The 15,268-nt window shown below is 49.5% G+C and overlaps 1 long non-coding RNA gene across 1 annotated transcript; it reads left to right on the top strand.

Moving 5' to 3' along the window:
- The first annotated feature begins 275 nt into the window (after positions 1-275).
- LOC309618450 lies at positions 276-10,735 on the top strand. The gene is made up of 3 exons (XR_014238491.1): positions 276-425; positions 4,740-4,785; positions 10,627-10,735. It is a non-coding gene; the product is annotated as an uncharacterized lncRNA (long non-coding RNA).
- Positions 10,736-15,268: the final 4,533 nt, after the last annotated feature.

Raw genomic sequence — 15,268 nt, 5'->3', positions numbered from 1 at the left:
CAGAATAAACCCGCAGTCATGTTCCCTGTACACAGGTTTCAAAAATAAAACCCCAGTCATGTTCTCAGGCCACAGGGTTCCAGAATTAAGCCTCACTCATATTCCCAGGCCAAAGGGTTCTACAATCAAACCTCAGTCCTGTTGCCAGGCCACAGTTCCACCATCAAGTCTCAGTCATGTTCCCAGGCCAGAGTGTTCCACAATCAAACCTAAGTCATCTTGCCAGGCCACAGGGTTCAACAATCAAACCTCAGTCATGTTCCCAGGGAACAGGGTTCCAGAAATAAACCTCAGTCATGTTGCCAGGCCACAGGTTTCCCCCATCAAACCTCAGACATGTTCCCAGGCAGCAGGGTTCCAGAATCAAACCGTTCTCATGTTCCCAGGCCACAGGGTTCCAGAATCCACCGATGTCATGTTCCCAGGCCACAGGGTTCAAGAATCAATCCTCAGTTTGTTCCCAGGCTACAGGGTTCCAGAATAAAACCTCAGTCATGTTCCCAGTCCACAGGGTTCCAGAACCAAGCCTCAGTCAGGTTCCCAGGGCACAGTATTCCACAATCTAAACAGATGTCATGTTCCCAGATCACAGGTTTCCAGAATCACGCCTCAGTTATGTTCCAAGGTCACACGGATCCACAATCAAACCTCAGTCCTGTTGCCAGGCCATAGGGTACCACCATCAAACCTCAGTCATGTTCCCAGGCCACAGGGTTCCTCCATCATACCTCAATCATGTTCCCAGGACACAGGGTTCAAGAATCAAACAAATGTCAAGTTCCCAGGCCATGGGTTTCCAGTACCAGGCCTCAGTCATATTTCCAGGGCACAGGGTTCCACAATCAAATCTCAGTCATATTGCCAGTCCACAGGTTTCTGCCATCAAACCTCAGTCAAGTTCTCAGGCAACAGCGTTCTAGAATCAATCCTCAGTCATATTCCCAGGACACATAGTTCAAGAATCAAACCGCAGTCATGTTGGCAGGCCACAGGGTTCCACAATCAAACCTCAGTCATGTTCCCAGGCCACAGGTTTCCAAAATCCACTGATGTCATGTTTCCAGGCCACAGGGTTCCAGAATGAATCCTCAGTTAGGTTCCCAGGCTACAGGGTTCCAGAATCAAACCTCAGTCATGTTCCCAGTCCACAGGGTTCCAGAACCAAGCCTCAGTCAGCTTCCCAGGGCACAGTATTCCACAATCTAAACAGATGTCATGTTCCCAGGCCACAGGTTTCCAGAATCACGTCTCAGTCATGTTCCAAGGCCACAGGGATCCAAAATCCCACCTCAGTCATGTTGACAGGCCATAGGGTACCACCATCAAACCTCAGTCTTATTCCCAGACCACAGGTTTCCAGACTCAAAGCGATTTCATATTCCCAGGCAACAGGGTACCAGAATCCAAACCGATGTCATGTTCCCAGGCCACAGGATTCCACAATCTAACATTAGTCATGTTCCCAGGCCAATGGTTTCCAGAATCAAACCTCAGTCATATTCCTAGGCCACATGGTTCCAGAATCAAACCTCAGTTATGTTCCCAGGACACAGGGTTCGAGAATAACCCCTCAGTCATGTTCCCTGGACACAGGTTTCAGAAATAAAACCCCAGTCATGTTCCCAGGCCACAGGGTTCCAGAATTAAGCCTCACTCATATTCCCAGGCCAAACGGTTCCACAATCAAACCTCAGTCCTGTTGCCAGGCCACAGTTCCACCATCAAGTCTCAGTCATGTTCCCAGGCCAGAGTGTTCCACAATCAAACCTAAGTCATCTTGCCAGGCCACAGGGTTCAACAATCAAACCTCAGTCATGTTCCCAGGGAACAGGGTTCCAGAAATAAACCTCAGTCATGTTGCCAGGCCATAGGTTTCCACCATCAAACCTCAGACATGTTCCCAGGCCACAGGGTTCCAGAATCCACAGATGTCATGTTCCCAGGCCACAGGGTTCAAGAATCAATCCTCAGTTTGTTCCCAGGCTACAGGGTTCCAGAATAAAACCTCAGTCATGTTCCCAGTCCACAGGGTTCCAGAACCAAGCCTCAGTCAGCTTCCCAGGGCACAGTATTCCACAATCTAAACAGATGTCATGTTCCCAGGCCACAGGTTTCCAGAATCACGCCTCAGTCATGTTCCAAGGCCACAGGGATCCAGAATCCCACCTCAGTCATGTTGCCAGGCCATAGGGTACCACCATCCAACCTCAGTCTTATTCCCAGACCACAGGTTTCCAGAATCAAAGCGATTTCATGTTCCCAGGAAACAGGGTTCCAGAATGAAACCAATATCATGTTCCCAGGCCACGGGGTTCCAGTATCAGGCCTCAGTCATCTTCCCAGTGCACAGGGTTCCAGCAACAAACCTCAGTCATGTTCCCAGGTCACAGGTTTGGAGAATCAAACCTCAGTCATATTCCCAGGCCACATCGTTCCAGAATCATACCTCAGTCATTTTCCCAGGCCACATGGTTCCAGAATCAAAACTAAGTCAATTTCCCAGGCCACAGGTTTCCAGAATCAAACCTCAGTCATATTCCCAGGCCACAGGTTTCCACCATCAAGCCTCAGTCACGTTCCAAAACCTGAAGATTCCACAATCAAACCTCAGTCATGTTCCCAGGACACAGGGTTCCAGAATCAAGCCTCACTCATATTCCCAGGCCAGAGGGTTCCACAATCACACCGCAGTCCTGTTGCCAGGCCACGGTTCCACCATCAAGCCTCAGTCATGTTCCCAGGCCAGAGTGTTCCACAATCAAACCTAAGTCATCTTGCCAGGCCACAGGATTCCACCATCAAAACTCAGTCCTGTTGCCAGGCCACAGGCTTCCACCATCAAGCCTCAGTCATGTTCCCAAGCCTGAGGGTTCCACAATCAAACCTCTGTCATGTTACCAGGCCACAGGGGTCAACCATCAAACCTCAGTCATGTTCCCTGGAAACAGGGTTCCAGAGTCAAACCAATGTCATGTTCCCAGGACACGGGGTTCCAGTATCAGGCCGCAGTCATGTTCCCAGTGCACAGGGTTCCACCATCAAACCTCAGTCATGTTGCCAGTGCACAGGTTTCTGCGATCAAATCAGAGTCAAGTTCCCAGGCCACCGGGTTCCTCCATCAAACCTCAGTCATGTTCCCATGCCACAGCATTCCACAGTCTAACATCAGTCATGTTCCCAGACCAATGGTTTCCAGAATCAAACCTCAATCATGTTCCCAGGACACAGGGTTCCAATCAAACCAATGTCAAGTTCCCAGGCCATGGGTTTCCAGTACCAGGCCACAGTCATGTTTCCAGGGCACAGGGTTCCACAATCAAACGTCAGTCAGGTTGCCAGTCCACAGGTTTCTGCGATCAAACCACATTCAAGTTCTCAGACAACAGGGTTCTAGAATCAAGCCTCAGTCATATTCCCAGGACACATTGTTCAAGAATCAAACCTCAGTCATGTTGGCAGGCCACAGGGTTCCACAATCAAATCTCAGTCATGTTCCCAGGACAAAGGTGTCCAGAATCAAACTTCAGTCATGTTCCCAGGGAACAGGGTTCCAGAAACAAACCTCAGTCATGTTGCCAGGCCACACGTTACCACCATCAAACCTCAAACATGGTCCCAGGCCACAGGGTTCCACAATCAAACCTCAGTCATGTTCCCAGGCCACAGGTTTCCAAAATCCACTGATGTCATGTTTCCAGGCCACAGGGTTCCAGAATGAATCATCAGTTAGGTTCCCAGGCTACAGGGTTCCAGAATAAAACCTCAGTCATGTTCCCAGTCCACAGGGTTCCAGAACCAAGCCTCAGTCAGCTTCCCAGGGCACAGTATTCCACAATCTAAACAGATGTCATGTTCCCAGGCCACAGGTTTCCAGAATCACGTCTCAGTCATGTTCCAAGGCCACAGGGATCCAAAATCCCACCTCAGTCATGTTGACAGGCCATAGGGTACCACCATCAAACCTCAGTCTTATTCCCAGACCACAGGTTTCCAGACTCAAAGCGATTTCATGTTCCCAGGCAACAGGGTACCAGAATCCAAACCGATGTCATGTTCCCAGGACACAGGATTCCACAATCTAACATTAGTCATGTTCCCAGGCCAATGGTTTCCAGAATCAAACCTCAGTCATATTCCCAGGACACATGGTTCCAGAATCAAACCTCAGTTATGTTCCCAGGACACAGGGTTCCAGAATAACCCCTCAGTCATGTTCCCTCGACACAGGTTTCAGAAATAAAACCCCAGTCATGTTCCCAGGCCACAGGGTTCCACAATTAAACATCAGTCTTATTCCCAGGCCAGAGGGTTCCACAATGAAACCTCAGTCCTGTTGCCAGGCCACGGTTCTACCATCAAGGATCAGTCATGTTCCCATGCCACAGGGTTTCAGAATCAAACCACAGTCATGTTCCCAGTCCAGAGGGTTCCACAATCAAACCTTAGTCATGTTCCCATGCCACAAGGTTCCAGAATCCAACCGATGTCATGTTCCCAGGCAACAGGGTTCCAGAATCAATCCTCAGTTATGTTCCCAGGCTACAGGGATCCAGAATAAAACCTCAGTCATATTCCCAGTCCACAGGGTTCCAGATCCAAGCCTCAGTCAGTTTCCCAGGGCACAGTATTCCACAATCTAAACAGATGTCATGTTCCCAGGTCACAGGTTTCTACAATCACGCCTCAGTCATGTTCCCATGACACAGGGTTCCAGAATCCAACCGATGTCATGTTCCCAGGCCACAGGGTTCCAGAATCAATCCTCAGTTATGTTCCCAGGCGACAGTGTTCCTGAATAAAACCTCAGTCATGTTCCCAGTCCACAGGGTTCCAGAACCAAGCCTCAGTCAGGTTTCCAGGGCACACTATTCCACAATCTAAACAGATGTCATGTTCCCAGGTCACAGGTTTCCAGAATCACGCCTCAGTTATGTTCCAAGGTCACAGGGATCCAGAATCAAACCTCAGTCCTCTTGCCAGGCCATAGGGTACCACCATCAAACCTCAGTCATGTTCCCAGGCCACAGGGTTCCTCCATCATACCTCAATCATGTTCCCAGGACACAGGGTTCAAGAATCAAACAAAGGTCAAGTTCCCAGGCCATGGGTTTCCAGTACCAGGCCTCAGTCATATTTTCAGGGCACAGGGTTCCACAATCAAATCTCAGTCATATTGCCAGTCCACAGGTTTCTGCCATCAAACCTCAGTCAAGTTCTCAGGCAACAGGGTTCTAGAATCAAGCCTCAGTCATATTCCCAGGACACATTGTTCAAGAATCAAACCTCAGTCATGTTGGCAGGCCACAGGGTTCTACAATCAAACCTCAGTCATGTTCCCAGGCCACAGGGATCCAGAATCCAACCGATGTCATGTTGCCAGGCCATAGGGTACCACCATCAAACCTCAGTCATATTCCCAGGCCACAGGTTTCCAGAATCAAACCGATTTCATGTTCGCAGGCAACAGGGTACTAGAATCCAAACCGATGTCATGTTCCCAGGCCACAGGGTTCCACCATCAAACCTCATTCCTATGGCCAGGCCACAGGGTTCCACCATCAAGCCTCAATCATGTTCCCAAGCCTGAGGGTTCCACAATCAAACCACTGTCATGTTGCCAGGCCACAGGGTCCAACCATCAAACCTCAGTCATGTTCCCAGGAAACAGGGTTCCAGAATCAATCCTCAGTTATATTCCCAGGCAACAGGGTTCCAGAATAAATCCTCAGTCATATTCCCAGTCTACAGGTTTCCAGAACCAAGCCTCAATCAGCTTCCCAGGGCACAGTATTCCACAATCTAAACAGATGTCATGTTCCCAGGTCACAGGTTTCCAGAATCAAACTTCTGTCATGTTCCCAGGGAACAGGGTTCCAGAAACAAACCTCAGTCATGTTACCAGGAGACAGGGTTCCAGAATAAAACCGCAGTCATGTTCCCTGTACACAGGTTTCAAAAATAAAACCCCAGTCATGTTCTCAGGCCACAGGGTTCCAGAATTAAGCCTCACTCATATCCCCAGGCCAAAGGGTTCCACAATCAAACCTCAGTCCTGTTGCCAGGCCACAGTTCCACCATCAAGTCTCAGTCATGTTCCCAGGCCAGAGTGTTCCACAATCAAACCTAAGTCATCTTGCCAGGCCACAGGGTTCAACAATCAAACCTCAGTCATGTTCCCAGGGAACAGGGTTCCAGAAATAAACCTCAGTCATATTGCCAGGCCATAGGTTTCCACCATCAAACCTCAGACATGTTCCCAGGCCACAGGGTTCCAGAATCCACAGATGTCATGTTCCCAGGCCTCAGGGTTCAAGAATCAATCCTCAGTTTGTTCCCAGGCTACAGGGTTCCAGAATAACCCCTCAGTCATGTTCCCTCGACACAGGTTTCAGAAATAAAACCCCAGTCATGTTCCCAGGCCACAGGGTTCCAGAATCAATCCTCACTCATATTCCCAGGCCACAGGGTTCCACAATTAAACCTCAGGCTTATTCCCAGGCCAGAGGGTTCCACAATCAAACCTCAGTCCTGTTGCCAGGCCACGGTTCCACCATCAAGGATCAGTCATGTTCCCATGCCACAGGGTTTCAGAATCAAACCACAGTCATGTTCCCAGTCCAGAGGGTTCCACAATCAAACCTTAGTCATGTTCCCATGCCACAAGGTTCCAGAATCCAACCGATGTCATGTTCCCAGGCAACAGGGTTCCAGAATCAATCCTCAGTTATGTTCCCAGGGTACAGGGATCCAGAATAAAACCTCAGTCATGTTCCCAGTCCACAGGGTTCCAGAACCAAGCCTCAGTCAGTTTCCCAGGGCACAGTATTCCACAATCTAAACAGATGTCATGTTCCCAGGTCACAGGTTTCCAGAATCACGCCTCAGTCATGTTCCCATGACACAGGGTTCCAGAATCCAACCGATGTCATGTTCCCAGGCCACAGGGTTCCAGAATCAATCCTCAGTTATGTTCCCAGGCGACACTGTTCCTGAATAAAACCTCAGTCATGTTCCCAGTCCACAGGTTTCCAGAACCAAGCCTCAGTCAGGTTCCCAGGGCACAGTATTCCACAATCTAAACAGATGTCATGTTCCCAGGTCACAGGTTTCCAGAATCACGCCTCAGTCATGTTCCAAGGTCACAGGGATCCAGAATCAAACCTCAGTCCTCTTGCCAGGCCATAGGGTACCACCATCAAACCTCAGTCATGTTCCCAGGCCACAGGGTTCCTCCATCATACCTCAATCATGTTCCCAGGACACAGGGTTCAAGAATCAAACAAATGTCAAGTTCCCAGGCCATGGGTTTCCAGTACCAGGCCTCAGTCATATTTCCAGGGCACAGGGTTCCACAATCAAATCTCAGTCATATTGCCAGTCCACAGGTTTCTGCCATCAAACCTCAGTCAAGTTCTCAGGCAACAGGGTTCTAGAATCAAGCCTCAGTCATATTCCCAGGACACATTGTTCAAGAATCAAACCTCAGTCATGTTGGCAGGCCACAGGGTTCCACAATCAAACCTCAGTCATGTTCCCAGGCCACAGGGATCCAGAATCCAACCGATGTCATGTTGCCAGGCCATAGGGTACCACCATCAAACCTCAGTCATATTCCCAGGCCACAGGTTTCCAGAATCAAACCGATTTCATGTTCCCGGGCAACAGGGTACTAGAATCCAAACCGATGTCATGTTCCCAGGCCACAGGGTTCCACCATCAAACCTCATTCCTGTGGCCAGGCCACAGGGTTCCACCATCAAGCCTCAATCATGTTCCCAAGCCTGAGGGTTCCACAATCAAACCACTGTCATGTTGCCAGGCCACAGGGTCCAACCATCAAACCTCAGTCATGTTCCCAGGAAACAGGGTTCCAGAATCAATCCTCAGTTAAATTCCCAGGTAATAGGGTTCCAGAATAAATCCTCAGTCATGTTCCCAGTCCACAGGTTTCCAGAACCAAGCCTCAATCATCTTCCCAGGGCACAGTATTCCACAATCTAAACAGATGTCATGTTCCCAGGTCACAGGTTTCCAGAATCAAACTTCTGTCATGTTCCCAGGGAACAGGGTTCCAGACACAAACCTCAGTCATGTTACCACGAGACAGGGTTCCAGAATAAACCCGCAGTCATGTTCCCTGTACACAGGTTTCAAAAATAAAACCCCAGTCATGTTCTCAGGCCACAGAGTTCCAGAATTAAGCCTCACTCATATTCCCAGGCCAAAGGGTTCCACAATCAAACCTCAGTCCTGTTGCCAGGCCACAGTTCCACCATCAAGTCTCAGTCATGTTCCCAGGCCAGAGTGTTCCACAATCAAACCTAAGTCATCTTGCCAGGCCACAGGGTTCAACAATCAAAGCTCAGTCATGTTCCCAGGACAAAGGTGTCCAGAATCAAACCTCAGTCATGTTCCCAGGGAACAGGGTTCCAGAAATAAACCTCAGTCATGTGGCCAGGTCATAGGTTTCCACCATCAAAGCTCAGACATGTTCCCAGGCAACAGGGTTCCAGAATCAAACCGTTCTCATGTTCCCAGGCCACAAGGTTCCAGAATCCACAGATGTCATGTTCCCAGGCCACAGGGTTCAAGAATCAATCCTCAGTTTGTTCCCAGGCTACAGGGTTCCAGAATAAAACCTCAGTCATGTTCCCAGTCCACAGGGTTCCAGAACGAAGCCTCAGTCAGGTTCCCAGGGCACAGTATTCCACAATCTAAACAGATGTCATGTTCCCAGGCCACCGGTTTCCAGAATCACGTCTCAGTCATGTTCCAAGGCCACAGGGATCCAGAATCCCACCTCAGTCATGTTGACAGGCCATAGGGTACCACCATCAAACCTCAGTCTTATTCCCAGACCACAGGTTTCCAGAATCAAAGCGATTTCATGTTCCCAGGCAACAGGGTACCAGATTCCAAACCGATGTCATGTTCCCAGGACACAGGATTCCACAATCTAACATTAGTCATGTTCCCAGGCCAATGGTTTCCAGAATCAAACCTCAGTCATATTCCCAGGCCACATGGTTCCAGAATCAAACCTCAGTTATGTTCCCAGGACACAGGGATCCAGAATAACCCCTCAGTCATGTTCCCTCGACACAGGTTTCAGAAATAAAACCCCAGTCATGGTCCCAGGCCACAGCGTTCCAGAATCAATCCTCACTCATATTCCCAGGCCACAGGGTTCCATAATTAAACCTCAGTCTTATTCCCACGCCAGAGGGTTACACAATCAAACCTCAGTCCTGTTGCCAGGCCACGGTTCCACCATCAAGGATCAGTCATGTTCCCATGCCACAGGGTTTCAGAATCAATCCACAGTCATGTTCCCAGTCCAGAGGGTTCCACAATCAAACCTTAGTCATGTTCCCATGCCACAAGGTTCCAGAATCCAACCGATGTCATGTTCCCAGGCAACAGGGTTCCAGAATCAATCCTCAGTTATGTTCCCAGGCTACAGGGATCCAGAATAAAACCTCAGTCATGTTCCCAGTCCACAGGGTTCCAGAACCAAGCCTCAGTCAGTTTCCCAGGGCACAGTATTCCACAATCTAAACAGATGTCATGTTCCCAGGTCACAGGTTTCCAGAATCACGCCTCAGTCATGTTCCCATGACACAGGGTTCCAGAATCCAACCGATGTCATGTTCCCAGGCCACAGGGTTCCAGAATCAATCCTCAGTTATGTTCCCAGGCGACACTGTTCCTGAATAAAACCTCAGTCATGTTCCCAGTCCACAGGTTTCCAGAACCAAGCCTCAGTCAGGTTCCCAGGGCACAGTATTCCACAATCTAAACAGATGTCATATTCCCAGGTCACAGGTTTCCAGAATCACGCCTCAGTCATGTTCCAAGGTCACAGGGATCCAGAATCAAACCTCAGTCCTCTTGCCAGGCCATAGGGTACCACCATCAAACCTCAGTCATGTTCCCAGGCCACAGGGTTCCTCCATCATACCTCAATCATGTTCCCAGGACACAGGGTTCAAGAATCAAACAAATGTCAAGTTCCCAGGCCATGGGTTTCCAGTACCAGGCCTCAGTCATATTTCCAGGGCACAGGGTTCCACAATCAAATCTCACTCATATTGCCAGTCCACAGGTTTCTGCCATCAAACCTCAGTCAAGTTCTCAGGCAACAGCGTTCTAGAATCAAGCCTCAGTCATATTCCCAGGACACATTGTTCAAGAATCAAACCTCAGTCATGTTGGCAGGCCACAGGGTTCCACAATCAAACCTCAGTCATGTTCCCAGGCCACAGGGATCCAGAATCCAACCGATGACATGTTGCCAGGCCATAGGGTACCACCATCAAACCTCAGTCATATTCCCAGGCCACAGGTTTCCAGAATCAAACCGATTTCATGTTCCCGGGCAACAGGGTACTAGAATCCAAACCGATGTCATGTTCCCAGGCCACAGGGTTCCACCATCAAAACTCATTCCTGTGGCCAGGCCACAGGGTTCCACCATCAAGCCTCAATCATGTTCCCAAGCCTGAGGGTTTCACAATCAAACCACTGTCATGTTGCCAGGCCACAGGGTTCAACCATCAAACCTCAGTCATGTTCCCAGGAAACAGGGTTCCAGAATCAATCCTCAGTTATATTCCCAGGCAACAGGGATCCAGAATAAAACCTCAGTCATGTTCCCAGTCTACAGGTTTCCAGAACCAAGCCTCAATCAGCTTCCCAGGGCACAGTATTCCACAATCTAAACAGATGTCATGTTCCCAGGTCACAGGTTTCCAGAATCACGCCTCAGTCATGTTCCCATGACACAGGGTTCCAGAATCCAACCGATGTCATGTTCCCAGGCCACAGGGTTCCAGAATCAATCCTCAGTTATGTTCCCAGGCGACAGTGTTCCTGAATAAAACCTCAGTCATCTTCCCAGTCCACAGGTTTCCAGAACCAAGCCTCAGTCAGGTTCCCAGGGCACAGTATTCCACAATCTAAACAGATGTCATGTTCCCAGGTCACAGGTTTCCAGAATCACGCCTCAGTCATGTTCCAAGGTCACAGGGATCCAGAATCAAACCTCAGTCCTCTTGCCAGGCCATAGGGTACCACCATCAAACCTCAGTCATGTTCCCAGGCCACAGGGTTCCTCCATCATACCTCAATCATGTTCCCAGGACACAGGGTTCAAGAATCAAACAAATGTCAAGTTCCCAGGCCATGGGTTTCCAGTACCAGGCCTCAGTCATATTTCCAGGGCACAGGGTTCCACAATCAAATCTCAGTCATATTGCCAGTCCACAGGTTTCTGCCATCAAACCTCAGTCAAGTTCTCAGGCAACAGGGTTCTAGAATCAAGCCTCAGTCATATTCCCAGGACACATTGTTCAAGAATCAAACCTCAGTCATGTTGGCAGGCCACAGGGTTCCACAATCAAACCTCAGTCATGTTCCCAGGCCACAGGGATCCAGAATCCAACCGATGTCATGTTGCCAGGCCATAGGGTACCACCATCAAACCTCAGTCATATTCCCAGGCCACAGGTTTCCAGAATCAAACCGATTTCATGTTCCCAGGCAACAGGGTACTAGAATCCAAACCGATGTCATGTTCCCAGGCCACAGGGTTCCACCATCAAACCTCATTCCTGTGGCCAGGCCACAGGGTTCCACCATCAAGCCTCAATCATGTTCCCAAGCCTGAGGGTTCCACAATCAAACCACTGTCATGTTGCCAGGCCACAGGGTTCAACCATCAAACCTCAGTCATGTTCCCAGGAAACAGGGTTCCAGAATCAATCCTCAGTTATATTCCCAGGCAACATGGTTCCAGAATAAATCCTCAGTCATATTCCCAGTCTACAGGTTTCCAGAACCAAGCCTCAATCAGCTTCCCAGGGCACAGTATTCCACAATCTAAACAGATGTCATGTTCCCAGGTCACAGGTTTCCGGAATCAAACTTCTGTCATGTTCCCAGGGAACAGGGTTCCAGAAACAAACCTCAGTCATGTTACCAGGAGACAGGGTTCCAGAATAAACCCGCAGTCATGTTCCCTGTACACAGGTTTCAAAAATAAATCCCCAGTCATGTTCTCAGGCCACAGGGTTCCAGAATTAAGCCTCACTCATATTCCCAGGCCAAAGGGTTCCACAATCAAACCTCAGTCCTGTTGCCAGGCCACAGTTCCACCATCAAGTCTCAGTCATGTTCCCAGGCCAGAGTGTTCCACAATCAAACCTAAGTCATCTTGCCAGGCCACAGGGTTCAACAATCAAACCTCAGTCATGTTCCCAGGGAACAGGGTTCCAGAAATAAACCTCAGTCATGTTTCCAGGCCATAGGTTTCCACCATCAAACCTCAGACATGTTCCCAGGCCACAGGGTTCCAGAATCCACAGATGTCATGTTCCCAGGCCACAGGGTTCAAGAATCAATCCTCAGTTTGTTCCCAGGCTACAGGGTTCCAGAATAAAACCTCAGTCATGTTCCCAGTCCACAGGGTTCCAGAACCAAGCCTCAGTCAGCTTCCCAGGGCACAGTATTCCACAATCTAAACAGATGTCATGTTCCCAGGCCACAGGTTTCCAGAATCACGCCTCAGTCCTGTTCCAAGGCCACAGGGATCCAGAATCCCACCTCAGTCATGTTGCCAGGCCATAGGGTACCACCATCCAACCTCAGTCTTATTCCCAGACCACAGGTTTCCAGAATCAAAGCGATTTCATGTTCCCAGGAAACAGGGTTCCAGAATGAAACCAATATCATGTTCCCAGGCCACGGGGTTCCAGTATCAGGCCTCAGTCATCTTCCCAGTGCACAGGGTTCCAGCAACAAACCTCAGTCATGTTCCCAGGTCACAGGTTTGGAGAATCAAACCTCAGTCATATTCCCAGGCCACATCGTTCCAGAATCATACCTCAGTCATTTTCCCAGGCCACATGGTTCCAGAATCAAAACTAAGTCAATTTCCCAGGCCACAGGTTTCCAGAATCAAACCTCAGTCATATTCCCAGGCCACAGGTTTCCACCATCAAGCCTCAGTCATGTTCCAAAACCTGAAGGTTCCACAATCAAACCTCAGTCATGTTCCCAGGACACAGGGTTCCAGAATCAAGCCTCACTCATATTCCCAGGCCAGAGGGTTCCACAATCACACCGCAGTCCTGTTGCCAGGCCACGGTTCCACCATCAAGCCTCAGTCATGTTCCCAGGCCAGAGTGTTCCACAATCAAACCTAAGTCATCTTGCCAGGCCACAGGATTCCACCATCAAACCTCAGTCCTGTTGCCAGGCCACAGGCTTCCACCATCAAGCCTCAGTCATGTTCCCAAGCCTGAGGGTTCCACAATCAAACCTCTGTCATGTTACCAGGCCACAGGGTTCAACCATCAAACCTCAGTCATGTTCCCTGGAAACAGGGTTCCAGAGTCAAACCAATGTCATGTTCCCAGGCCACGGGGTTCCAGTATCAGGCCGCAGTCATGTCCCCAGTGCACAGGGTTCCACCATCAAACCTCAGTCATGTTGCCAGTGCACAGGTTTCTGCGATCAAATCAGAGTCAAGTTCCCAGGCCACCGGGTTCCTCCATCAAACCTCAGTCATGTTCCCATGCCACAGCATTCCACAGTCTAACATCAGTCATGTTCCCAGACCAATGGTTTCCAGAATCAAACCTCAATCATGTTCCCAGGACACAGGGTTCCAATCAAACCAATGTCAAGTTCCCAGGCCATGGGTTTCCAGTACCAGGCCACAGTCATGTTTCCAGGGCACAGGGTTCCACAATCAAACGTCAGTCATGTTGCCAGTCCACAGGTTTCTGCGAACAAACCACATTCAAGTTCTCAGACAACAGGGTTCTAGAATCAAGCCTCAGTCATATTCCCAGGACACATTGTTCAAGAATCAAACCTCAGTCATGTTGGCAGGCCACAGGGTTCCACAATCAAATCTCAGTCATGTTCCCAGGACAAAGGTGTCCAGAATCAAACTTCAGTCATGTTCCCAGGGAACAGGGTTCCAGAAACAAACCTCAGTCATGTTGCCAGGCCACACGTTACCACCATCAAACCTCAAACATGGTCCCAGGCCACAGGGTTCCACAATCAAACCTCAGTCATGTTCCCAGGCCACAGGTTTCCAAAATCCACTGATGTCATGTTTCCAGGCCACAGGGTTCCAGAATGAATCATCAGTTAGGTTCCCAGGCTACAGGGTTCCAGAATAAAACCTCAGTCATGTTCCCAGTCCACAGGGTTCCAGAACCAAGCCTCAGTCAGCTTCCCAGGGCACAGTATTCCACAATCTAAACAGATGTCATGTTCCCAGGCCACAGGTTTCCAGAATCACGTCTCAGTCATGTTCCAAGGCCACAGGGATCCAAAATCCCACCTCAGTCATGTTGACAGGCCATAGGGTACCACCATCAAACCTCAGTCTTATTCCCAGACCACAGGTTTCCAGACTCAAAGCGATTTCATGTTCCCAGGCAACAGGGTACCAGAATCCAAACCGATGTCATGTTCCCAGGACACAGGATTCCACAATCTAACATTAGTCATGTTCCCAGGCCAATGGTTTCCAGAATCAAACCTCAGTCATATTCCCAGGACACATGGTTCCAGAATCAAACCTCAGTTATGTTCCCAGGACACAGGGTTCCAGAATAACCCCTCAGTCATGTTCCCTCGACACAGGTTTCAGAAATAAAACCCCAGTCATGTTCCCAGGCCACAGGGTTCCAGAATCAATCCTCACTCATATTCCCAGGCCACAGGGTTCCACAATTAAACCTCAGGCTTATTCCCAGGCCAGAAGGTTCCACAATCAAACCTCAGGCCTGTTGCCAGGCCACGGTTCCACCATCAAGGATCAGTCATGTTCCCATGCCACAGGGTTTCAGAATCAAACCACAGTCATGTTCCCAGTCCAGAGGGTTCCACAATCAAACCTTAGTCATGTTCCCATGCCACAAGGTTCCAGAATCCAACCGATGTCATGTTCCCAGGCAACAGGGTTCCAGAATCAATCCTCAGTTATGTTCCCAGGCTACAGGGATCCAGAATAAAACCTCAGTCATGTTCCCAGTCCACAGGGTTCCAGAACCAAGCCTCAGTCAGTTTCCCAGGGCACAGTATTCCACAATCTAAACAGATGTCATGTTCCCAGGTCACAGGTTTCCAGAATCACGCCTCAGTCATGTTCCCATGACACAGGGTTCCAGAATCCAACCGATGTCATGTTCCCAGGCCACAGGGTTCCAGAATCAATCCTCAGTTATGTTCCCAGGCGACAGTGTTC

The sequence above is a fragment of the Balaenoptera borealis genome, assembly GCF_965194805.1.
Source record: "Balaenoptera borealis genome assembly, chromosome: 20".
Lineage (NCBI taxonomy): Eukaryota > Metazoa > Chordata > Mammalia > Artiodactyla > Balaenopteridae > Balaenoptera > Balaenoptera borealis.
Note: the sequence above shows the minus strand (reverse complement) of the source record. Positions and strands in the feature narration are given on the sequence as shown.